Source organism: Schistocerca nitens, chromosome 1 (assembly GCF_023898315.1).
Source record: "Schistocerca nitens isolate TAMUIC-IGC-003100 chromosome 1, iqSchNite1.1, whole genome shotgun sequence".
In the NCBI taxonomy this organism is placed as follows: domain Eukaryota; kingdom Metazoa; phylum Arthropoda; class Insecta; order Orthoptera; family Acrididae; genus Schistocerca; species Schistocerca nitens.
In genome coordinates this window covers 552,631,757-552,659,051 of record NC_064614.1, presented here as the reverse complement: position 1 = coordinate 552,659,051, position 27,295 = coordinate 552,631,757, and positions in this window count along the sequence as shown.

Here is a 27,295-nt window from a genome sequence, read left to right as displayed (position 1 = left end):
TCACTTATCTTCAAAAATCTGTTTTCAAACTGTTCTTGTAATTCGCAAATGATTTGAACATAATCTGAAAAATCCACACATCTTCTTTAACACTGTCTACTGCAAGAAAGCGTCCACAATTCTTCTCGCGCAACTGTTTTCCCCACAAATAAGTTTTTTTTAATGCTTGAATCGTCTGCACTAAATCAGCAACAGAGTGATTTTCGCCTTGGAGTGAAATATTCAAAGTATTTAAATGACCAGTAAGGTCACTCAAAAAGCCAAATTCGCCACCCACTTAGGATCACAAAGTAATTCTTCTCGACGTCCTTTCATTTCAAAAAGGTATTTATTTCACCCCTCAAGGAGATAAACCGATGAAGCACCTTTCCTCTGCTCAGCCATCTTACTTCGGTGTGGTACGGGATGTCCGGGTATTCCGCTTCGATATCAGGCAGAAATTCTTTAAATTGGAGATGTGTGAGTCCATGCGATCGAAGATAATTAACCGTTCGAAGAACTGTGTCCATAACATTTTTTATGTTGACAATTTTCGCACAAAGTGCTTCCTGGTATATCAGACAATGCACTGCCGCGAATAAGGAACAGCCGACTTCAGCCATTTTTGAACTGACGTAACCCAGGAACCCAGGGCGTATCCCTCGTAGCGCAGGGGGCTCCATCCGTTGTTACACTGGTCAGGCGTTCCCATTTTAAACCCATTGACTCGAACACGTTTTCCACGGCTAGAAAAATATCCAAACCCGTGGTTGTGCCTTATAATGGTATAAGGTCGAGAGGTGCGGCGGGCGGTCGGGTGGTCCGCGACACGGTTCGGCCACTGCAACAACATACGAATTCGCCCAGGGCGCTGGCCGCGGGCGATCGCGGGCGCTAGCGCCCCAGGGGCACAGTTTGGGCGAGCCTGATCTAAATGAAGATCTTGTAAGGATATGATATGGGGCTTGGTTCATAATGACAGTAAGTTTCATTCTTATTCTGCTATATTCATTTAATAGGCTGTTAATTGCTATGTCAGTTGCTCGCTATGTACCCTTGTGTGAGAAGTAGATGTTCTTGCACCATGTCTTACGAGCTAACGAATATGCTTGACACGCTTCCTTTTATTTTCTGACACAGTCTTGGCAGACAGTGCATGATGTGTGAAAGACCTGACCACTTGCGACATACTGGCTCACTTCATGCTGCCGCCTTTGTCTCTGGCATGAGTTGGTTTTGCCTGTGGCAACGTTAACGAGTTTCAATAAAAATTTCTAATTTCCTGCCCCTTACTATTCTGTGTTGTAACAGTACTCTCGATTATCTCTGCTACGAGACAACACAAATACTTCCAGAATGAGATTTTCACTCTGCAGCGGAGTGTGCGCTGATATGAAACTTCCTGGCAGATTAAAACTGTGTGCTGGACCGAGACTCGAACTCAGGACCTTTGCCCGCGAAAGGAAAAGGTCCCGAGTTCGAGTCTCGGTCCGGCACAAAATTTTAATCTGACAGGAAGTTTCAACACAAATACTGATTACATGTGTCAGTGACTAAGTTTTAACGATATACATGCTGTATGAATGTTGTCACTCAAAAATTTTATAAGCAGTTATGGCTATTACACTAATAAAGACTGATTTTTTTTTTATCTGAAGATGGCTCTTGCGTAGCTGAAACTAGTAGCTGATATATTAAAAAAAGTACACGAATATTATTGAGGAACACCTGTATCGTGCACCATCTCCACGCCCACAAAGCACCAGACCGTAATTTGCGAGAATACCGTGACCTGTGCAGAGACATCCGGTGTCAGATATCCCCGAAGGCCTGCCAAAGACTTGTCAAATACATGTCTATCAGAATCGCTGTTGTATTGCGCTGTGAAGATGGATAAACACGCTATAAAGCAGGGGTCAAGTTTTGGCCGATGGGTATGTGGCAATCCTGCTCAGAAGAAGACGTTTCAGTGGCAAATGACCATGCTGTTAACGTTGCCAAATGCTGAATGTACACTGATTGATTCGGCCACGGAAAATCAAATAAAATAATTATCCTTCTGCTTGCTAAGGTTTTAGATGTCACTCTTCGTGAGATTTGTCTCCTCACAATCTGTGAGCTACTTCCGTCGTTTGAGAACTAAAAGCCAGCGAGGTGCCGTTGCAGGTGACACATTGGACTGGTGTTCTGAACTAAACGCGGTTCAAGTCCCCACTCGTAACCCTGATTTAGGTTTTCTACGGTTTCTCTCGGTCCCTTCGCGGCTCGTGGAACAGACAATTCCAACAAATCACGCCGATTTCCTCTCACAGCCTTTTCCACATAAGCTTGTGCTCCGTTCCGTAGGGAGTAATATATGAGCAAATATGTAATATTTTAATTATCAGGGCATGCTGAAAAGTAATATCTCCCAATTTTTTTATTCTGTTCTCAATATCGGTTGAGGTATTGCATGTCCTGCATATCACACGGTCGACTTTCCCGCTTTGCTGACGTAAGTTGCAGCCCTCTGCCGCAAAAGGGCTCCGAATTGTAGCGTATAACATGGCGGTGTGTAACGTAACTATATCTGAGCTCTGAGCTTGAGAAACTGAAAGCACGAATTCGAAGAGTTCCTCCACACATGGAGCACACCCTCTTTCAGCATGACAACGTCAGACCACACACGATCGCTGACAAATCTGTAACAATCCAGCGCCCTTGGTTCACTGTCGTAGATCATCATCCATATAGTCCCGACTCGGCCCCATCCAATTTCCATCTGTATTCAGAACGTAAAGAACACCTTCGAGGAATTCACTATGACAGCGATGAAGCAGTGCAAGCAGAGATGACATCGAGGCTGCGTCAAAAAAGTGAAACGTTCTACAGCTGTAATATCAATAAAGTGATCTCTCGTCGAGAGAAATGTCTTCGTCGCCAGGGTGACTATTTTAAGAAATAAATCTGTAGATATGAAGAATAAAGATGAAAAATATTAATAAAGGTTGTTGATTTAAAAAGCCTTAAGAGCATTCGTACGAAAAATTCGGAACCATTACTTTTCAGCACGCCTTCGTATAAATGTTAGTAATCTACTGCAATAGACGTCATTGCACTGATTAGACTATCCTTTTATTTTATATTCTTCATTTGTGCAAAGCGTCGTCTGTATAGCCATTTTCAAGTATGTGCTATAACCTGTCAAACGGACATAAACTTACATTCATCATACATCAGAATGCACTTTAGTGGCCGGGATTTAAAATGTACAACATTAGACCGAGCGTCTTTTGAATAGCTGTGGCGTAACATACTACTTATAAATATAATAACGAATGAACATGTTTATGTCCATTTGACGGGCTACACCATACACCTAAAATTGGTTGTACAGCTGCAACTCTACATTAGCGAAGAAGGCAAAATAAAAGAATATAGATATATTCCAGACAAGAACAGGCGTTGTAGTAGATTGCTGCAATTTAAATGGAACAACAACCTATACTCATTAGAGCTTAAAACACTGTATAAAGAGGATGTCTAAAAATTTGTACAGTGGTTATCCTAGGAGACGACGATTTTTGTAGCAAAAATTGCTTAACATGACATCTCAGACGTGAAATATCATCAGAGGGAAAGAATATTTTAAATTATCGACAGTCTAGCGGTCCATTTGTTGTGCAAAACGCATTTAGTGTACGGTTTAAAGTTTCGTTACGCACAAAACAGGAATAAAATTGAACACAGACAAATTGAAATACGTAGTAAAAGCAAATTGTTGTCACAACTCACAAAACTCAAGGTATGATGGTTATACGCTGTTCTGGTAAAAGATGACAGAGAGGCGAAAAAAGTATTGCGTTGGAAAAAATTCACCAAATGGGCACGTAAAATTAGGAACACACATACAGACACACACACAAGGACAACTTTATTAATGACTAGCTGCGTACCAGGCGTTGCCCGGATACATATTTATGTCCGTCTCCTCCCCTCTCTCTAGCCATTACCTCCTCCCGCTATCTCTATCCATCTTCTCATCCCTCATTCTCTGTCCATCTGCTCCTCGCCATCTCCCTGTTTATCTCCTCTCCTTTCCTTTCTGTGTCCACCTCATCCTCTCCCCTCTCTCTGTCCATCTCCTCCCCTTTATCTGTACATTTTCTCCTCCCCCCCTGCCCTTCTTCCTCCCCCATCTCGCTGCCTATCTCTTCCTCTCTCTTCCTCCCCACGTCCCTATCCATCTCCTCCTCTTTCTTTTCTCTGTCCATCTTCTCCTCTTTCCTTTCTCTGTCCATCTCCTCCTCTATCCCCGTCCACCTCATCCTCTTCCCTATCTCTGTCCATCTCCACCTCCTCCTGCTGTGCCGATCTCCTCTCACCCCAATATGAGGCTGTATTTCTTTCCAGGCTGTAATTGATATGTGTACCAACTTTGATTGAAATCGTTTCCAGGGGATATTTACCCCTGGCTTCACCGGCATACGCACACGTCAGATACATTTCACTCATATGTAACATATTTCACGCGTATTTGTTCAGATATTTCACATCTGCGTCTAGGGAATTTCGCCGTGCAGTTTAATTTTCAAGCAGCTCAATGTTTATGACGTTGTATCTCCTAAACTATGTTCTGTAGAAGTACGTAATTGAGTAAGTTCAACCAGTGGTCTATGTGTCTATTGTCTGGGAAATATGTCGTGAATAGAGTGAGTAGTAAAGAATTAATAAATTAAAAGGTCATGCATCATGCGTCAGTTTCTTACGCGCCTCAGTGTTTATAACGTCATATCGCACGAACTTGTGGCGTACAATGATGTACTTTTCTACGTATATTTCTCGGCATACGTGAATAATGTCTGCGAAAGGTGTTGCGAATAGAGTTAGTAGCAAAGAAGTAATAAGTTAAAACGTTATGCACGATGCGACTGTTTGTGACGTGTCCCAGTATTTGACGTAATATCTCCTGAACTAAGTGTCATACAACGATGTAATTTTTCTCGTACATTCAGTGGTATATGTGAAAACTGTTTGGAAAATGTGTTACGAATACATCAAGTACTAACGAAGTAATAAATTAAAACGCTATGGTTCATGTGGCAGTTTTACAGCATGAACTGCGAAAATGTGTAAGCGATAAACTTCTTTTTGTCATTTTGCGGTGGTCTTCAGCAAGAAAAAGTTTTGTAAAGGTTTGAAATTACGTGTAAAGTTTGCTGGGAGTCTCTAAGCGCTCTCACTCTTAGACACTCGATGGCTAATGTATGGGTATTTGGGTATTCTAGAGTCGTGGACTACACTGCTTTTTCACGCTCACTCCCACACCTTTGATACGAGGGTAGTTATTACCCCCACAGTGGTTCTTTTCAGTGTACCAAGTTTGGTTGAAAGCGATCCAGAAGTTTAGCAGGAAATGTGAATACATACTTACGTACATACATATATACACATGTTCCTACGTACATGCATACGTACATCCATGTTTATTATTTGTATAGATGACGCAGTACTGTTGCAATGGAATACGCTAGAGTAGGGCTTCCCAGCGAAACTTTTGTAGCGTGTCGAAACAACCTTGGCCTTACAACTACGCTCAGAAGTTTCGCTTGAAAGACCTTACGTATCCTCCATACAATCCGTAACTCTCCTCATGATATTTACATATTTTTGTAGCTCTGAAGAACAAGGCATTCGTGGAAGTCGATTTGTTTCGGACGAAGAGGTGAACGTGTGGATACGGTTATGTTTCTGTATGAAAACGCAAACAATTTTCCATGAAGACACTGACCGTCTTATTTCACAGTGGAATAAATGTCCAAACAGTCATGATGATGAGTTTTGAAATAGTTTCCTTACTTTTTTTAATCTGTCTTGTTTTCATTCGATTATCCTTTATAACTTTTGGTTTATAGATATATAATTTGTCTTGGGGGAGAAGACTCATAGAGAAAGTACTAAGTTAACAATAAAATAAAGGTTAACACAGACACAAAATCACATATTCTACACGGTTATTCGTAAGAGTCTCTGTGGTTTCAGATGACGACATAAAACTTTAGAAAATAGTCACAAGTCAATGGATAGAGCATCTCTCCGAGATTTTAACTTCCATTACAGGTGCTCTATACAGGCACCAGTTATCGGGCAGCAACACTTTAATACGTGTGTGAAATTCACTGAAATCGCAGCTGCTGCTGCCGGGAAGGCGCAATGGCAGCAGCCAGCGTTAGAAATCTGTTTCTTGCATTCCCTTTCTGCAGGCGCGAACGAATTCGATGCGAGAATGTGGAGAGGATGTTTTTTATACATCAGGGATGTCCAACACGCGATCCGCGGACCGCCAGCGGTCCAAAGCAAGTGTGAAAGCGGCTCAAAAGTTGAGCATCTGTCGCATGATCGGTATTAAAAAAATCCCTCTATGTAAGTAATAATTGGATATTTCAGTCTCAAACTCCCATAACACGATACTATTCTCTCATTGGCCCATCCCAGTTCTTTTTTTCCCAACGGTTATTGTTAGTGTTAAGTATATTATGTGGCGCCCTTAAAATACTAGTCTTCTTCCTGTTGGACCAGGTAAGCTAAAAGGTTGGTCATCCCTGATTACATGTTCTGAGACCCCTGCTCCCTAGTGGCGCGCTCTACAACTGCGCAACGACGCGTGTTACGAATCGAAACTTGGAGAGATGCTTTGTGTGTAATTGTTCTGTATGTCTTGAAGTTTTTACCGTTTCATCTTCTGAAGTCCCGTAGGTACTTACGAATATTTCTGTAGTGCTATAAGTGAGTGCAGTGGTAATTGGTTACAATTTAGCAGACGAGCGACTGTACTTTGCTCCTGCCTATGTGTAGTTTTCATCATACTAAGAATTTCAGATCTGTGCATCAGTTGAATGTTGCCATTACTCATCTACGAGACCCACAAGAAGGACAGTCCGTTGCACGTACGTCACAGCACATGAACCTGAAGGACTTACGAGCGGCAGCAGCTATCTGTGGCGGGGAGCGAGTAACTATTTCAGACGAGTCTCTTAATTCTCGGCTGCGCGTTTAAATGTATGCAATCTCTAGAGAGCACGCAACAAAGTTAAGACTTTTAAAGGGTCTTTTCAACTACGTATTGATTTCCCGTGAGCCCCGCATGGAGCCGAGAGTTCGCGGACAAGACCACTAGTGTGAGTCGTGCGGTAGCGTTCTCGCTTCCCACGCCCGGGTTCCCGGGTTCGATTCCCGGCGGGGTCAGGGATTTTCTCTGCCTCGTGATGGCTGGGTGTTGTGTGCTGTCCTTAGGTTAGTTAGGTTTAAGTAGTTCTAAGTTCTAGGGGACTGATGACCATAGATGTTAAGTCCCATAGTGCTCAGAGCCATTTGAACCATTTGAACTAGTGTGAAGTCACAAGTTCGTTGCGAGGCTCGCATTTGTCGTGGGCCCCGCTGATCCTCTCGTAAGGTGGTATGTGGCCTGTTTTGATGCTCAACCACTACGAATGCGATATGAGCGTCTGCATCTACATGTACATGGATACTCGGCAAATCACATTTAAGTGCCTGGCAGAGGGTTCATCTAACCACCTTCACAATTCACTATTATTCTAATCTCGTATAGCGAGCGGAAAGAATGAACAGTTGTATATTTCCGTACAAGCTCTGATTTCCCTTATTTTATCGTGGTGATCATTCCTCCCTATGTAGGTCGGTGTCAACAAAATATTTTCGCATTCAGAGGAGAAAGTTGGTGATTGGAATTTCGTGAGAAGTTTCCGTCGCAACGAGAAACGCCTTTCTTTTAACGATTTCCAGCCCAAATCCTGTTTCATTTCTGTGACACTCTCTCCCATATTTCGCGATAATACAAAACGTGCTGCCTTTCTTTGAACTTTTTCGACGTACTTCATCAGTCCTTTCTGGTAAGGATCCCACACTGCGCAGCAGTATTCTAGAAGACGACGGACAAGTGTAGTGTAGGCAATCTCCTTAGTAGGTCTGTTACATTTTCTAAGTGTCCTGTCAATGAAACGCAGTCTTTGGTTAGCCTTCCCCCCAACATTTTCTGTGTGTTCCTTCCAATTTAAGTTGTTCGTAACTGTAATACCTAGGTATTTAGTTGAATTTATGGCTATTAGATTAGACTGATTTATCGTGTAACCGAAGTTTAACGAATTCCTTTGAGCACTCATGTGGATGACCTCACACTTATCGTTATTTAGGGTAGACTGCCACTTTTCGTACCATTCAGATACTTTTTCTAAATCGTTCTGCAGTTTGTTTTGATCTTCTGATGACTTTATTAGTCGATAAACGACAGCGTCATCTGCAAACAACCGAAGACGGCAGCTCAGATTGTCTCCCAAATCGTTTATATAGATAAGGAACACCAAAGGGCCTATAACACTACCTTGAGGAACGACAGAAATCACTTCTGTTTTACTCGATGACTTTCCGTCAGTTACTACGAACTGTGACCTCTCTGACAGGAAATCACAAATCCAGTCACATAACTGAGACGATATTCCATAAGCACGCAAGAAGGTCGTGTAAACGAACTTGCAAAACCGTGAGGCGCTCAACAACATCTCTTTGCTAAATAAAATCAAACAAAGAAAACTGCCCGGAGAAAGCTTCGCCTAGGACAGTAAAAAGTTGACCGGGAGTTGTCGGGTAAGGGGAGAAGACGGCTTCGGAACCGTACGTGAGGACCATTAAGTGAAACAATAACCATAAACGAGCAGTTAACAGCTTGCGTACGCGAGGCAGGCGAGGCGCGGACACAGAGCGGCTTTGTCGGCGTCAAGGCGGCCATTGTGCCAGTGTAGGAACGCCGCGCCGTGTGAACGATCGGTCCTCTGGAGGCGGCCGCGCGCCGGCGATGCGCCGCAGATAACCCCGCGCCGCCTCCATCAGATAGGCCGGCGGCCGGCGGCCGGCACAGTTTCCCGACCTCATTACTGCCTAAGCGCGCCGCCGCGCCCTGCGCTCAGATCGCATTAGCGACGCCCAGAGCTGTGCGCACGCAGCACGTGGCGCAGGGCACGCACCGTTACCGGGGCGACGGCTACACTTGCAGGCACTGCGGCCCGCCTCGGTACACAGCTTACCATTAACCAAAACAGAATCACAAGCCAGTGATAAGTGTCCGCGTATACCAAAGCTACACATCCAGGTTCATATTTCACCGCCGAGCGAGATGGCGCAATGCTAAGACACAGTACAACAGTCGTTTCAGCGCCGGCCGGTGTGGCCGATCGGTTCTAGGCGCTACAGTCTGCAACCGCAGGTTCGAATTCTGCGTCGGGCATGGATGTGTGTGATGTCCTTGGGTTAGTTAGGTTTAAGTACTTCTACGTTCTAGGGGACTGATGACCTCAGTAGTTAAGCCCCATAGTATCCAGAGCCATTCATTTCAGCCGTGTCATAAAGCCATTTTCTCCTCTCCTTCTTCTAAAAGTTAGTTAGAAAAAGAGTCAAGTAACACACGGATCCGCTTTACTGAGTTTAATGAACGGTGCTGCCTACATTGATAATAAAAAGATTGAAATTACAATGAAATGAATAGGCTCAGCTGCATACAGGCGTTGGTATAAGTCAAGGGGGACAGTGTTCCTCGAGCCACTCTGTAGCAGCTCTGGACGTTTGGGGTGTCTCATTTTCCTGCTGGAATTGCCCAATTTCGTCGGAATGCACAACGGACATGAATGGATGCAACGAAATTAGATTTATATTTATAGGTTCAGCTGCTGACGGGTGTTGATATATATCAACGGGGAGAGGTGAAAATGTGTGCCCCGACTGGGACTCGAACCCGGGAAATCCTGCTTACATGGCAGACGCTCTATCCATCTTTTTTTTTTTCATTTTGTTCGATATAGTTCGTTGCGTTTGGTCTGGGCGGACGTCACAAGACACCCGTTCAATTTGATCATTGATACCTTGACTCAGTTTTTTAATTACAGAGAACACGCAGCCCCCTGACCGAACACGCTGAGCTGCCGTGCCGGCTCCATCTGAGCCACCGAGGACACGGAAGATAGTGCGACTGCACAGATTTATCTCTGGCACGCCTCCCGTGAGGCTCACATTCGCAACTTGTTGTACTGCACTATATTCATAGTGCCCCTGCCCATTATACTCATTACTCGCGGCTTTACTGCCGATTACCGTAACAGTTCGGGCACTGTTTGTGCATCCACACAGAAGAAGATGGTCAAATGGCTGATGAGCCTTAACTAAATATATATCAAGATGGTATCTGTTCTTTCGGACATGTCCGAAAGAACAGATACCCTCTTCGTATATAAATAAAAAGATTCTTATAAATAAAAAGATTCTTCGGACATGTCCGAAAGAACAGATACCCTCTTCGTATATAAATAAAAAGATTCTTATTTATTGGAAAACTGCACTTTACAAAGAGAAGGGTCATTTAGCTGGGTTGTTGTCGTAGTGGTCGTGTTTTAGTGGCAGTTCACGTCCTCCGTCGTTCATTTTATTGCAATATCACATCAATGAATCCGTAGTGTCCTTCCTCTTCTTCTAATATTCCCGTTCATTGCACTGATTCCCATCACATCACCGAAGTTAAAAGTTGTCGGTCTAGTAGCCTACGTATTTGGATGAGTGACCAACCAGGTCTACCGAGTGCTGTTGACAAGCATTTAGTTTTCATCTGCCTCGCGGGATTAGCCGAGCGGTCTGAAGCGCTACAGTCATGGACTGTGCGGCTGGTCCCAGCGGAGGTTCGAGTCCTCCCTCGGGCATGGGTGTATGTGTTTGTCCTTAGGATAATTTAGGTTAAGTAGTGTGTAAGCTTACGGACTGATGACCTTAGCAGTTAAGTCCCATAAAATTTCACATACATCACATCAGTTTTCATCACAAAGACGTGCTTCTGCTGTATTCCGAGCACATCACACAACAACCAACTGCCACAGACTATACTGTACTCAAACTCTCTCCGTCCGAATAGACCTCGGAAGGTCCATCGGTGCCAACCGACCGCCATGTCATCCTTAATCGATAGGCATCGTTGGATGTGGATATGGAGGGGCAAGTGGTCAGCATACTGCTCTCCCGACTGTTGCCAGTTTCCGTGACCGGAGCCGCTATTCCTCAGTCAAGTAGCAACTGAATTGGCCTCACAAGGGCTGAGTGCACCCCGCTTGCCAACAGCGCTCGGTAGTCCCGTATTGTCACCCATCCAAGTAGGCTACTAGCCCGACAGGGCTTAGCTCTGATGATGTGATCTGAAACAGTGTTACCACTGTGACAAGGCTGTCAGCGACTGTACTCAAAGCTATTTCAAAAATAAAGTCCCTCCCTTGCGAGTGCAGCTCTCTCACAGCTACTTGCTTTCATTACTTATTTAATGGTTTCTACACAATTAATCTTTTGAAAGAATTAACGACGAAAATAATAACATCAGCGTTTACGACTTTCTTCATATGGGAGAAAGATAACGTTTGTGAATACAGTATTTTATGCTTCTAACAATTGGCTTTTCTAGTTTCATTTACAGTAAACTGGCACCTATTTTCAAATATCTCAAACTCCGCTATGAACTGAAATTTACAGACATACTAATAAAATTTACACTGCGCTTTCATGTTCTAGAAGTGAGTGCACGGAGCTGACTCGAAGGCTTCTGGTCCTACGTTAGTACATTCAAATTTTGAGAGTGTAGTGCAAGAGGACTCACTGTCCTCCCCTTGTTTCCACTCACTATAATTAGACCGAAGACAACCTTTCTGATATATGAACACCTTACTCCGTATTACTTTACAGGTGCTGTTCAACATTAACTAACAAGTGCACAAGGTGCCCGCGAGCTGCGGTCCTTGGGTGGACAAGACGGCTGCTCGCTGCGAAGTCTCCGGGCTACCTGTTGGCCGCTTACAACAGCCAACCAGCTTACCTGCGTGGACAAAGGACCTGGGAAGCCCACTTCTGCGATCACAGTTACAATGTTTCCCGAAAGGGAGCAGATTACACCAGACAGTCTGACCTGCCCAGTTTTCAAACTGCCGCTAGATGGCTGTTACAGTGGTAAGTGAGTAACGGAACTCAGCTGTGAGTGTATTTAAATGTCTGTTACTATCTTCACACAACTGTGTCATTACGTCATGAGGCAAGCTGGCCCACAAAAGCTGTAAACAGTCCTTGATATCATGGAAACTGTCAATGGGTCGGCGTTGACGTCCAGGGTGAACTCACAGATTTTCTTTCAGTGACAGATTTGGCGGTCATGTTGACCACGACAGTGCTTCAACATCACGCACACAGTTCGTAGAGAGACGTTCCATGTGTGGACGACCATGATCCAGTTGAACTACAGCTCCAAGGTACTGTCGCATCAGAGGTAGCGCCTGAGGTCACAGAATGTTCGTGATGCACCGTCGTGCTGTCTGAGATCCTTCAGTCGCTACCACCCCTGACCCGAAGCCTTACCCGATTGCTCCACAGACCATGACGCCAGGAGTAACACTGTGCCACTCCAAAACACTGGAGGAAGGGGTCCTCTTCCCAGGATCCCGCCGTGATCGTCGGTGACGGTCATCCAGGGTACTATAATAATAATGTCGTGTGATGAGGGCCTCCCGTCGGGTACGTCGGGTAGACCGTTCGCCTGGTGCAAGTCTTTCGATTTGACGCCACTTCAGCGACTTGCGCGTCGATAGGGATGAAATGATGATGATTACGACAACACAACACCCAGTCCCTGAGCGGAGAAAATCTCCGACCCCAGCCGGGAATCGAACCCGGGCCATTAGAATTGACAGTCTGCCGTGCTGACCACTCAGCTACCGGGGGGGGGGGGGGGGGGGGGGACATCCAGGGTACCGCGTACCGCAGAACCGCGATTCATCGTTGAACACAATGCGACGCGTTACGTCAGCAGTCCATGTATCCTGGTCACAGAGATCCCTGCAAAGGCAGCCGTTTGTGTTAGCGGTGTGAACGGCAGTCTGCGCATGGAGTGGTAGTCTGGCTGCTGCTGGTCTCCGACATTAGTGTGGGATGACACAGAATCTTGTTCTCGGATTGCAGGCGCAGATATCGGAGTAACGACGTGCTTGGTGCGAAATACGGCGATCCATCCTGGTGGTGGTCAGGCGCGCTCGACCAGAGCCTTGACGAAGAGTACGCCTCTCCTCAGGTTCCCATGCAGTCCAGCATCTGGCCACCGGCATCTGTGACATCGCAGTGGCCTACAAATCAGGATATTTTACTATTCGACCAGCCGACCAAACCGAGACCCACAATGACGCCGCTTCCAAACTTCTCAGGCGGTGATAACGATGCATCATGCCCCTCCGTGTCCAGTGATTACTCACCATCTCATACCGTTCACGTCCCTTATAGCCGCTACCAGGTCTGGCAACAACACTAAACACAAAGAACACTTATTCCATATGGCGGCCGTTTTACTTGTCACTTTTCACACCTGCCGATGGTGTGTATGTGTAAGAGCTTTCAGAGACATCCTATCATGTCTTCTGGCTGCTTCAGTTTATCTTCAGGTTTCCATTTTCATTGTCTTTTTCTCTTTCTCATAATTCACAAAATAACCAATGTGTTAAGAGAAATGTGACTTAATGCAACTGTGTTAGCACTGGTTATATACACTGTTTAGTAATTTACATAACATATTAATTTCTACGGAGCGTTTATGAGACTAAATGTGCATCATCAGGTAATAAAGTTCGTTAATTGCACGTGCCCATAATGAGAAGCACTTAGTCGTTAATGCTGTCGTGGATGTCCGACGGTTCTCGTCATAACAGTGTACAGCGACTGGATCATTCATTAGCTCGTTTCTAGGCAGACTATGCAGCGCACACAGTAGTATATAGCAAGCAAAGCCAAGAAGTACCTCATAACACCTGTAACAGTTTTCAGTCGCATAAAGGGTTTAGATAAAAATATGGAAACACCGGGAGAAAAGCATCCTTGAACAAAAAAGTACAGGTTGCGCTTTGTATTGTAACACGATTGGCACCTGTGCATCATGCTTAATACGGTCCAAGTGGCAATAGTGGTCGGAACAGTGTCCTGTAAAAGTTATGAGTGCATCACGTCGGAGCTAAGTCAATTCTAAGACGGGCAAATTATGGGTGCTATTTACAGCGGGTTCTTCCGCAACCAAGGCAGCCGCCAAAGATTTTGTAGTTTCAACAGGCACGTATCCAAGATTTATACCACATAAAGAGGAAGCGGAGAAACAGCATCAGCTAAGTCACAACGCGGACGAAAGTGCTTGTGGAAGGAGATTGTGACGAAAAATACAAAACTGGAAGTCCCAATCGCGAACCCCGTCAACACTCCATAAGCACGGAATTGTCGGGCGAATTGGAATTCCAAAACCACTCAGTAGTGATTCAAATACCAATAACAGGAAAATGTGGTGGCGAAGCCATATAACCTGGGCGATGGAGAAATGGAAGAAAATCATTTTGTGGGACGTTTACTCGGTGGTGTTTTGGTGATGATTTGGGCACCCATATCGTAGTATTGCATGGGGCTCATTGCTATTCTGCAAGGTCACATTACTGCTCAGGACTATCTTGGCTGATCAGATCCATCTCATGGCAGCTACAATGTTCGTTCCCCAGTGGTGATGCCATGTTCTAAGACAACAGGGCCCCTGTTCACATAGCTCGCATGGTCCAGGATTAGTTTTGTGACCACGAGGATGTATTGTCACACATCTCACGGTCACCACAGTCATCAGACCTGCTATCCACCTCCATTATCGTTACTTGAACTAGCCATTATTTTGCAGGAAGAACAGCTTAAGATTTCCTTGAAAAACATACATGACCTCTATTTATCCATTCCGAGACGACTTTAGCCTGTTCTGAATGCCGACAATGTCTACATAATATTAAACGTGTTAATGTGTCGTGTTTTTGGTGTTTCCATATTTTTGTCCAATCTCTACATATAAAAGGCAATTTCCTGACTGACTCACTCATCATCACCGAGCCCAAATCGCTGACAGAAGCTTGAAATTTGGAGAAGGTGTGAATCTTACACTGCAGACATCGTTTCAGAAGGGATTTACAAAATTCTAGCCTTAAGGGGTAAAATAGGGGCTGAAGGATTTTTTTAAACGTCGCTCTTAAGGTAATTTTGAAGCTTGACCAGCGAAAATTGATGGCTGGTTTCTCGGTCAAAAATAAAGAAATGCATCTTTCACCATGTTTGTAAATTTAACCTTATGGGGGTGAAATAGTGGATGGAACCTTACGTTGAAAATATATCGTTACTAAAGAACTATTACATTATTTTTAAGGCAACATCTATGAACATTGGTATTTGACGTCTCGGTTACAAACGAAAAAAAATACGTGTTTCAGTGTTTTTGGGTAACGAACCACTAAGGGGATGAAATAGGGGGTGAAACGTTTTATGAAAATATTTCACTGCGAAAACATTTTTAAAGCTAAATCTTTGAAAATTTGTGTTTGGCTTTTCGGTTAGAGATGAAAAAAATAGGTGTTTGATTGTTTTTGATAATTCAATCACTAAGGGGGTGAAATAGGGTCACACTGATTCACTGACTCATCATCGCCCAACCCAATCCGCTAAGGATGGAAACTTTTTGCTTGGAGACGGTGTGGACCTTAAACTGTAGGCATCGTTTAAGAAGGGATTGTCCGAAATTCCACACCTAAGGGGATGAAAAAGAGAATGAGAGGCTTTTTCAAAGTTCGTCCCTATTACAGGAAGTTTGAAGCTAGAACTACGAAAACTGGCATTGGGTTTCTCAGTCAGAAAATAAAAAAAATAAGTGTTTCAGCGTTTTCGAAAATTCAACCACTAAGGGAGTAAAGTAATGGGTGAAAGTTTTTTGAAAACAAATAGTTACTGAAGAACTACTAAAGGAGTTTGAAGGCTACATCTACAACAATTGGTATTTGACTTCTCGGTTACAAAAGAAAAGTGTTTCATTGTTTCTGTATATTTGATCCCATAGAGAGTGCAATAGGGCCTGAAAATGTTTAACGAAATATCTCGTTACATTAAAATAATTTTTAAGCTAAATTTATAAAAATTGGCGTTCCAATTCTCGGTTAGATACAGAGAAATATTTGTTAGGGGATGAAAGTTGCTATGAAAATATCTCCACAAGAACACAAAAGGCATGATTAATGAAAATTTTGGACTCCAGCTTCCAGAATCGCTTTTTGGTCAGAAGTACATTCGGAAAATACCATGCTTACGTGGCCTTAATTAGGGTGAAAAGCTTAGAGCTGTTGCAATTTGGGAACAACTTAAAAATTCGATTAAATAAAAACAAAATAAATCTCTATGGGCCATACAATCTACGCGAACGGGGCAGCAGGCTCTAATCTAGTCTCTTATATACCAGTCAGTCACGCTGTTGACTGAAAGACATCCTTGTCGGCGTACATACTGCTGTTTCCGTTTTGTGTAGCGTTTAGGACACGTTCCACAGCCTGGTCACAGTATCACGAATCCGTGCCACGGAAGACCGGTATGATCACTGACGCAAAAGACCCGGATATACGTTCTTGATCTTTCTGAAGGACTTTTGGCAGTGAATGGCTCCATTAAGACTGGTGGGTCAGTGGCTATTTGGCAGGGCCAGACGCACTGGAACCAGCCATTCGTGAGGTGATGCTAGCGATCGTTTGAGGATATCCTTACATTCTCCCAAGTTCAAGTTTCATACTTAAAACAATTATACACAAATGATCTGTGGTTATTGTAATGTGGTGAATGGTTACGTCAGGCAATAATTCGTCTTTTAATAACAAAGACCTTATAGAATGCTGGAGTGTGTTACACCACTTGATCGTTCAAATCACGTATTGCGCAGATGCTTGAATAAATTTCTTCTATGTGTAATTATCAAAGTTCCTCTCTTTACATACAAGATACACCCCACCCGACACCTCAGCCTGCTCGTATATACGAGGGTTGTCCAGAACGTATGTTCCGATCGGTCGCGAAATGGACACCAGACTGAAAACCCGATGAAGCTTTGCACAGATGTGTTGTCCAGTGTCTCTAGTATGACCGTCGATCGCATCAAGACGCTCTTTTCAGTTTTGAACGCAGTGTGAGCGAGCAAAGGTGCCTAGAACAACGATGTCTCCCGCAAAGATGGAGGGCCCGCTGAGAGGCTTCGCCTTAATGAATACAGCCCACCTAACACAACTGCCACGCACTTCATTCTTCAAGGCAATACTTAACTGCACTCTGCAGGGGCAGTGAAGATGCTCCTGCATCGTTTTCATTTGGAAGTGTTCGATCACCCACAACACAGCCCTAATCGGCTCGTCCTGAGTATCATCTCTGTTCACATGAAACGCTGGATACAGAGACAACACTTGGGTGCAGGCTACACGCTACAGACCAGCGTAGAGAATTATCGGAAAGCATAGGAGGCTGCATTCTCTGACGATGGTGTTGGAAATTTGGAATAACGCTCCGTCATATGTCTAAGTCGCAGCGGCGACTATGTAGAGAAGTATCTGGAAAGTGTAGCTAACTCTTGCAGATAAAATATTTCTGATTTTCACTGTGGTTTCCATTTAGGTGGGGGGGGGGGGGGAGGGAGAATCAAAGCATCAGGCAACATCCAGTAATCAAGTTGCACGTTGAGCATATTTCAGAATAATAGTCACACAAATACGCGCGCGCGCGTACACACACACACACACACACACACACACACACACACACATGGAGGGAGAGAAAAATAGAGAGAGAGAGAGGGGAGGGGGGTATTGTAGCCATTTTTTGAATACATTTAGCCAGGTAGCGTTATTTCAATGCTAATGTATTGAATGAATTGTGAGTGAGCAGATGGGTCAAATCTCAATAAATATAGCTTTTTATTTTGTTTTCTGCAGAAAATATGTAACTGCTTAATCTCTTCACTAGGCTACCGACAACACCACGTGCGGGTCACTCATTGACAGAGTCTCTGGGCGGGCACCAGCGTGACGAACGCGGCGTGGAAGCGGGTGTAACGTGACTCGCCGGCCGCTGGCTGTCTAGCAGCGGACCGTTTGCCGGGCGCCTCCGTGAAGGATCGAGTTCAGACGAGGCGGCGGCGGCAGAGCCTCAAAGTGAGCGGCCAGCAGGGCAAAAAGCCACGCACTGCCGGAAGAAACCCGCCGTCATCAGTCAGGGCCGGCCTGACAGTTTATTACGGCACGAGGCCAGCGAAAGCAATGGGCTGTAATGCGTGGTATTGGGAAAATACCTTAACCCTCCGCTGCGCTCAGCTTACAGGTTGTGTCCCGCGGAGTTGGCAGACAAAAACCGTGTGGCTAACCCCTCTTCGTTGTATTGCACTCGCAGGTCTGTATGTGAGTGCTTAGCTATGCTACCTCTCTCTGAGCCATCGCCATGTACGATAGGAAGCTAAAGACAACATTAAAACATTGGGTGTAAGATTCACGTTAGTGACTGTTTTGTGTCAAATTCTTTTGTGGCGTTAAAAACACTCAATACAGAAGACGGACACTCTAAACAAGAAAAAATTACCATACAAAGTGTGAAAAATCCATTAGTTACACAGGCTCACAAACGTCTGTACGACAGCAGTCTTGTGTAAATGGCTGCTAGCGTTGAACCAACGTTCATTGCAAATTATAAATCGGTATTTCGAAGATAACTTTCATCCACTCCTACGGAAGTAGAATCGACAACTGTTGTCTCTGCCTTATCAAATACTGTGTTCGCTAGCTCGATGGCGTTGGACGAAGGATAAATCAATATACATTCAAAGTTGGGGCCGGCCAGAGTGGCCGAGCGGTTCTAGGCGCTTCAGTCTGGAACCGCGCGACCGCTACTGTCACAGGTTCGAATCCTGCCTCGGGCATGGACGTGTGTGATGTCCTTAGGTTAGTTAGGTTTAGGTAGTTCTAAGTTCTAGGGGACTGATGACCTCAGCTGTTAAGTCACATAGTGCTCAGAACCATTTGAACCATTTTTTTTTTCAAAGTTGGAAGCGTCATATGCAACACGTAAATCATATGAAAATGTGTGCTGGTACTTTGTACACGTCTCATTCCTGATTCACTGTACGAGTCTTAATGAGTTAACTTGTTTAGTTCACTGATCTGGAGAGAAAGCGCTCATGCAACGGTGACGAATGCAATAGTTCGGCAGGTCATGTGACTTATGTCGCCAAACCTTTTTATGGACTTCGTAGTGAGTTTCGACCAGAAGACTGACATGACTGGCGATTCAGTGCATTTTATCGTGGACTGATCGTGGAAACCCGACGCTTGACGGTTCCACCTTTTCGATTGAGCAGCTATTACGCTCGTCACGTGCTGCCGCGTCAAGTGTGTGTCGACAGTATATCGGTACGGCAAAAACCGCCGACGCTGTAGTCAGCTGCCAAGGAGAACAACATGTTGATGGCATAGGTCGTAGTCTGCTTTCACGTTTTGTAACAGCAGCTACAAGGGTCAACTAGCAGCAAGTCGCTTATCTATTCAATGCTGAACAACGACAACCAGCGAACAATTGTATCACAGAAACCACCCCTTCTTTACGCAGTATAGAAGCCATCAGCCGACCACAGCTCACCTGATCTCATGTCGTAGGGCGTAGAGTTCATCATTGGCGCATGGAACGGTGCCCTCGACAGATGAACCATGGTACAGACTGGTACATATCCATGGCAGTATAATAATATATCGAAAACCACGTAAGTTTTCCTGCTTGCGCGTTCAATAAGTATCAAAACATTTCTTTTTCTGAAAGCATCTTGGTTTTATTCAGGATTCCCACACACCATGTTATTCCCCACTCTTTTGACTACAAAACCCTACTTTTCAACTTCAGCTCCGTTCAATGCGCCTTTGTTGCGATTACAACAGACGCCTCAACGTGGTTATGTTCACTAACAGGTCTCCATTGACGTTCTGCAAGCGCCTATGAATATCTGCGACGCTCTGGTTTTCCGCCGAAAGAATCTCAGAGACATCTGCGTTTGGTGCGAACTAAAATAGTTTTTGAGGAAAAAGGTACTTCGCAAAAGAAGCCAGAATATTCGTGGATTACGGCGAAGAGGGGCAGCTGCGTCTTCAGTAGCTGCTGGAGCAACAGTCTGGATGATTGACTGATCTGGCCTTGTGACACTAACCAGAACGGCCTTGCTGTGCTGGCACTGCGAACTGCTGAAAGCAAGCGGAAACTACAGCCGCAATTTTTCCCGAGGGCATGCAGCTTTACTGTGTGGTTAAGTGATGATAGTGTCCTCTTGGGTAAAATATTCCGGCGGTAAAATAGTCCCCCATTCGGATCTCCGGGTAGGGACTTCTCAGGAGGACGATGTTATCAGGAGAAACAAAACTGGCGTTCTACGGATCGGAGCGTGGAATGTCAGATCCCTTAATCGGGCAGGTAGGGTAGAAAATTTAAAAAGGGAAATGGATACGTTGAAGTTAGATATAGTGGAAATTAGTGAAGTTCGGTGGCAGGAGGAACAAGACTTCTGGTCAGGTGAATATAGGGTTTTAAAGACAAAATCAAATAGGGGCAATGCGGGAGTAGGTTTAATAATGAATTAAAAAATAGGAGCTCGCGTAAACTACTACGAACAGCATATTGAACGCATAATTGTAGCCAATATAGAAACGAATCACAAGCCTACTACAGTAGTACAAGTTTATATGACAACTAGCTCCGTAGATGACGAAGGGATTGAAGAATGTAAGATTAGATAAAAGAAATTATTCAGATAGTGAAGGGAGATGAAAATTTAATAGTCATGGGGGGCTGGAATTCGATAGTAGTAAAAGGAAGAGAAGGAAATGTAGTAGGTGAATATGGAATGGGGGTAGGGAATGAAAGAGGAAGCCACCTGGTAGAATTTTGCACAAACTTAATCACAGCTAAGCCTTGGTTAAAGAATCATGAAAGAAGATTGTATACATGGAAGAGGCCTGGAGACACTTGAAGATTGCAGATAGATTATATAATGGTAAGACAGAGACTTAGGAACCAGGTTTTAAACTGTAAGGCATTTCCAGGGGCAGATGAGGACTCTGACGACGATCAATTGGTTATGAACTGTAGATTAAAACTGAAGAAACTGCAAAAAGGTGGGAATTTAAGGAGATGGGACCCGGACAAACTGAAAGAAGCAGAGGTTGTAGAGATTTTCAGAGTAAGCATTAGTGAGAAATTGACAAGATTGGGGGAAAGAAGTACAGTAGAAAGTGACTGGGTAGCTCTGAGAAATGACAAGGTAAAGGCAGCAGAGGATCACGTAGGTAATAAGACAAGAGATAGTAGAAATCTTTGGGTAACAAAATACATATTGAATGTAATTGATGAAAGGAGAAAATATAAAAATGCAGTAAATGAAGCAGGTGAAAAGGAATACGAACGTCTCAAAAATAATATCGATAGGAAGTGCAAAAGGGCTAAGCAAGTATGGCTAGAGGACAAATGTAAGGTTGTAGAAGAATATATCACTATGGGTAAGATAGATACTGCCTACAGGAAAATTAAAGAGACCTTTGGAGAAAAGGGAACCACTTGCGTGAATATCAAGAGTTCAGATGGCAACCCAGTTCCAAGCATAGAAGAGAAAGCAGGAAGGTGGAAGGAGTATATAGAGGGTTTATACAAGGGCGATGTTTTTTAGGACAATATTATGAAAATGGAAGAGTATGTAGATGAAAATGAAATGGGAGATATGATACTGCGTGAAGAGTTTGACAGAGCACTGAAAGACCTAAGTCGAAACAAGGCCTCGGGAGTAGACAACATTCCATCAGAACTACTGATAGCCTTGGGAGATTCAGCGCTGACAAAACACTACATCTGGTGAGCAAGATGTATCAGACAAGCGACATACCTTCAGACTCCAAGAAGAATATCATAATTCCAATCCCAAAGAAAGCAGGTATTCAAAGGTGTGAAAATAACCAAACTGTCAGTTTAATAAGTCGCGGCTGCAAAATACTAACACGTAGTCTTTACAGACGAATGGAAAAACTGGTAGAAGCAGGCCTCGGAGAAGATCAGTTTGGATTCCGTAGAAATGTTGGAACACATGTGGTAATATTGACCCTACGACTTATCTTAGAAGATAGATTAAGGGAAGGCAAACCTACGTTTCTAGCAATTGTAAGCTTAGAAAAAGCTTTTGACAATGTTGACTGGAATACTCTCTTTCATATTCTGAAGGCGGCAGGGGTAAAATACAGGGAGCGAAAGGCTATTTACAATTTGTACAGAAACCAGATGGCAGTTGTAAGAGTCAAGAGGCATGAAAGGGAAGCAGTGGTTGGGAAGGGAGTGAGACAGGGTTGTAGCCTATCCCCGATGTTATTCAGTCTGTATACTGAGCAAGCACTAAAGGAAATTAAAGGAAAATTTTGAATTATAATCCATGGAGACGAATTGAAAATTTTGAGGTTTGTCTCGATGACATTATAATCCTGTCAGAGACAGAAAAGGACCTGGATGCGCAGTTGAACGGAATGGACAGTGTCTTGAAAGGAGGATATAAGATGAACACCAACTAAAATAAAACTAGGATAATGGAATGTGGTCGAATTAAATCAGGTGATGCTGAGGGAATTAGATTAGGAAATTAGGCACTTAAAGTAAGAAAGGAGTTTTGCTATTTGGGGAGCAAAATAACGGATGATGGTCGAAGTAGAGGAATTTGAGGCACAACTTGACTAGAAGAAGGGATCTATTGGTAGGGCATGTTTTGACGCACCAAGGGATTACCAATTTAGTATTGAAGAGCAGCGTCGAGGGTTAAAATCGTAGAGGGAGACCTATAGATGAATACACTAAGCAGATTCAGGACGTAGGTTACAGCAGCTTGCACAGGATAGAGTAGCATGGAGAGCTGCACCAAACCAGTCTCTGGACTGGAGACAACAACAACAATAAAAATGGCGACATCAACCAAAGGCATGGATTAGTTTTGCCTCCTTCTAGAAAAATGTCTCAGATCAACGCATGAATTAGTGCGAACCCTTGAACTTTCTCTGGGATTCCTTTTCCATTTACAACTATTCCGGTATGCATTGTATGTATTACTGTGCTGATTTCCAGCGCGCTTTAACAAAGTTACATCTTTCAAAGTCCCAAGTGCTCAAAAAGACACTTTGCACTACATTCATGACTTGCAATTTTTTTATTTAATCGGAAACCCGTTTTCAATAAGTTTTGACCACCATAAATCACTAGGTACAGCTCTCTGTTTAGCGGAGATAAAAGTAACCCTGTATTGTCAGAGCAATTCAATAGAACGCAGCGAGTCTCCAAATCAGAAATGCACAATGCAGCTTGAGTGGACAGTAGTTCTGCCTGTCGGCGTGCCTCTGATGGTCATATCAAGCTCAGTACGTGCACGCATTGTCGCTTTGAGGCGGGAAGACTGTCAGCACGCGACGTCGTCCGCACGGTCATCGTACACAGCAGCGACGTCATTCGGTCTCTACCATGAAACTTAAGCTTGGAAGACACAAAGGAATTGGCTGCGAGCAGCAATCGTTTAACTCAATGGGGAAAGTTGAACACTTTTGTCGAGCCGGGATTCGAACCCGAGTTTCCTATTAACTAGGCAGATGCGCAACCACTCCGCCACCAGGACACAGTGGTCATTGCAGCTGGGTAGACTGCCCTAGGACAGCTCCCGTCAGACCCAAATTCTCAGCTTATTAATACACTAATAACGTAGTGTCCCTTGTCCATTATCCTCATCACTCGCGGCAATTCACCGATTCCCGTGAGTTCGAGCCTGGTGCGCATCTGCACTGAAGAGTTTATTGGCCGTACCGCCTTTCTGTTCGGATATGTCCGATAGAGCGGACACCACACACATATTACACTTAGAAGATTTGTTTCATAGTGCCAGGTGGCCGAACAACCCCCGACGGTGTGGCGTTCCGCACCGACAGTGCCATACGATTATTTCATTTCATTTCAGTGGCCGCCGCTGTCAACAACACAGCTGTTGGCCGTCTCCCACAAATTGTGGCTGGCAGGAGGAGAACGTAATGAAAGTGCGTGCCATAGTCTTTCAGACAAGGAGGGGGTTAGAACGCAGACCCATCAGTTTGGCCCTTTGGCGTCCATTACGAACAGTAATACAAAACTCTCTGCCTCTTCGCGAGCCGGCCGCTGGTGGCCGAGCGGTTCTGGCGCTACAGTCTGGAAGCGCGCGACCGCTACGGTCGCAGGTTCGAATCCTGCCTCGGGCATGGATGTGTGTGTTGTCCTTAGGTTGGTTAGGTTTAAGTAGTTCTAAGTTCTAGGGGACTTACGACCTCATCAGTTGAGTTCCATAGTGCTCAGAGCCATTTGAACCATTTTTTGAACCTCTTCGCGAACGTAGTGTGCTGTAGGGATGGCGGTTATCGCTGAAGCAGCCGGTTTGCGCTTAAACTGTTGTTTTTTTTTTCACCTCCAGTTTAACCAGACTGTTAGAAACGCTCAAAATAGCCGGTTCTAAAATAACCGATTTTCGGATTTTTATTGCTATCATTTCTGGTAATAAACGCAGACGTCGAACAAAGATTGAAAAGCTCTAAGAGCTCATCAGACTTTTTCATTGTACTTTTCTACACATGTTGAACCAGAATATCAAATAAAGGAGGTAAATAAAAGAAAACGTAATCTGTCCACCGTTTGCAGCTTTCCTCGAAAAGTAATGAGGGGCTCAATACTGTAAAAAATCATCAGTATTCTTCTAATGATTCTAACTTTTTACAGCTCTGCTCGCATATCACGTTTTAATAGTGGATCGTTCCACTATTATGGCATTACGAATAGTAAGTGCCAAAACGTGAAATCTGAGATTGGAGACTTTTTCATGTCAAGCTGTCCGTTTACAAGGGCTACAATCGAATATAGACATATTGCATAGTAGTAGGCAGCAGATCAGGTATTTCCCATTTTTATTATAAACTATGAATGAATTGTTACATTTTTAATTTACTACTGTAGCCATAATTTTCTCTGTCCTTTATTATTTCATCGAAAGGAGAAACAAATAATAAGCTTTTGTGTAATGATGGCAAAGTTGATGGATATGGACGCGTCACAAGTTGGTGACTTTCTTGCATCGCCACTTTTGGATGCTGTCAATTTGTTTACCTTGATGCAACAACGAAACAACAAAATTAGACGTATTTCACTCAAATTCTCTTCCGAGAAACACTGTGGAAGTTTTCTCGTTATAGTACTGTGTCGCAAGTTCGTCTTGCCTCCTCCCATTTATAATCTTTTGAAGCAAATGGGGTATTGTACTTCATTGCCTGCACCCTTCGGAAGATAATTCCAAATTAGGGATATTGCCATTTTGCAATACAACGACAGCCAGAAACTACTGAACAGAGCAGCTCGTGGCAGGTCTTGCACACAGCACTTAGACGCATACCAGTACCGTTTGTTATGACACGCTACATGGCAACGGGTACATTATTGCTCAGCAATGATAGACCTGTTGTGGGCAAATCTTGCAAAATTGGACATGCGCGCACGTCATCTAATAGGCCACACCCGATGGCAACAGGTACGCTATTGTCTCAGCACTGCTGTGCCAATCCTAATGACATCCGTTTGTTGCTCGTTTCTAACTGTCGACTTTGTTATTAAAATAGCAGTGATGCTTTTCCCATTTTTTATTGTAAACCAATATTTCAAACAACAGAAATTTTACGAATGTACATAACTCGTTTATAAAAAGAGATTTATTTAAAAACCAAATATTAATCAGCATATCTGTGGCAAATTGACATGCTTTTGTAGAAAACATATTATAACCAAGACCAAACAAGTACCTAAAAATACCTCTCATGGAGAACTAAAATATCGATATTGGTATAACAAGTCAGTTTTCCCACCCCTAGAAAGTGGTCTGTGGAACAATTGGAATGGAACCGTGATCAACTGTGTCGGTTTTCCTTCACTAACGAATGAAGCATCTGTCTGACGGCTGACGATAGTCATTGAAGAGTCGTTGGCGAGGTACCATTGTGGAACGTAAGTGTTCAGAAGGAACGCGGGCCAGTCGTGTATTGGTTCCATATCCTGTACGCCTCTCGTTGCCAATATTCAGTTCCGGGAAACAAAAGGGAGATGGCGTTATCTCTAGTGAGCACGGACGTCAGCTGAAGCCTGTCCACCATGCTGTCTTGTAAGTCTTGTAAGACTCTTTGTACATTAAAGCCTTGTGCGGAATTCACCCTTTTAGCGTTAGTGCGTAGAATCGACTATTAGTTCTGAGTATCTACTTTGAAAAAAGTATACTTTCGTGGATGAATACCCATCATCAGGCGGTTGAAGACATAGTTTTTTAACGCCAATTGTTACTCGTCGAGCATGATGCACATCGCGCCAAAACAGCCTAACGTTTTATTCCTGTTTTAAATTAAATTGCATTGCAATACGATCACTTAATCAAGGCTCACCAATATAGCGGAGGCAGGCTTTACTTTTTAGGCATTAGGTTGTCACCCTATATTCTGACCACCTTCCTATGAACAAAGCCTCACCCTTACTGCTGGTTCTTCTTAAAAAGAATCTAAAGTAGTCGCTTCTTTTGTGTGAATCGAGACGGCCGCTTTCAACATGCCTTTTCCTTGGACCTTCTGAGATGACGGCCTGTTGAGTGAACCCGCGTGTCACTTACGCTGCTGCAGTTTTGTATGCTTCAAAGCTAAGCTCAATCAATCTAAGCTCTCGTGTTGAATATTCATTCGATTTGCTGAGCTGACTCAAAATGCTTTTCTGGTCCATCCTATTTCTCCTGTAGATATGGAGGCCAGGATTCGGTAATAGTTCATTCACACACGGATATTAATGATTTGCAGTATCTATCTCTTTCTGTCTCTCTCGTAAAAGTTCGGTAAACATCTCTGTAATATACTTTTGAGTGTTTCGTGAATGATTAGGAAAATTATCGACTTTTCACATCAGCGTACCCATGTACTGTACTCAGCTATGACGGAATGAACCTTTCGGTATAATTATTTCGATCACTGTAATGTTGAACTTGCATTCCTGGCGTCTGTGGATTCATTGCGTTATGGATTTTCTTTTGTCTATACTCTAATGACCACCTGTTTCCCGTCTGTCCTTTTCCTGCGTTGTGCTATTCTCATAAGTAGTAACATTCGATCATGCAAAGCTTTTGCTATTCTCATCCTTAGAATTTTACGGCATACAGGTAAATCTACTCTAGACGCAATTTTCCGAGGCATACAGCTGCAGAGGCAGCGGCACTAAAATTCAGTTCCGCGACAAAATCAGTTCATGGGTTTTAGATTTTTCATACTAGAAATTATACAGACGACAAGCGTATTTGGTCTAC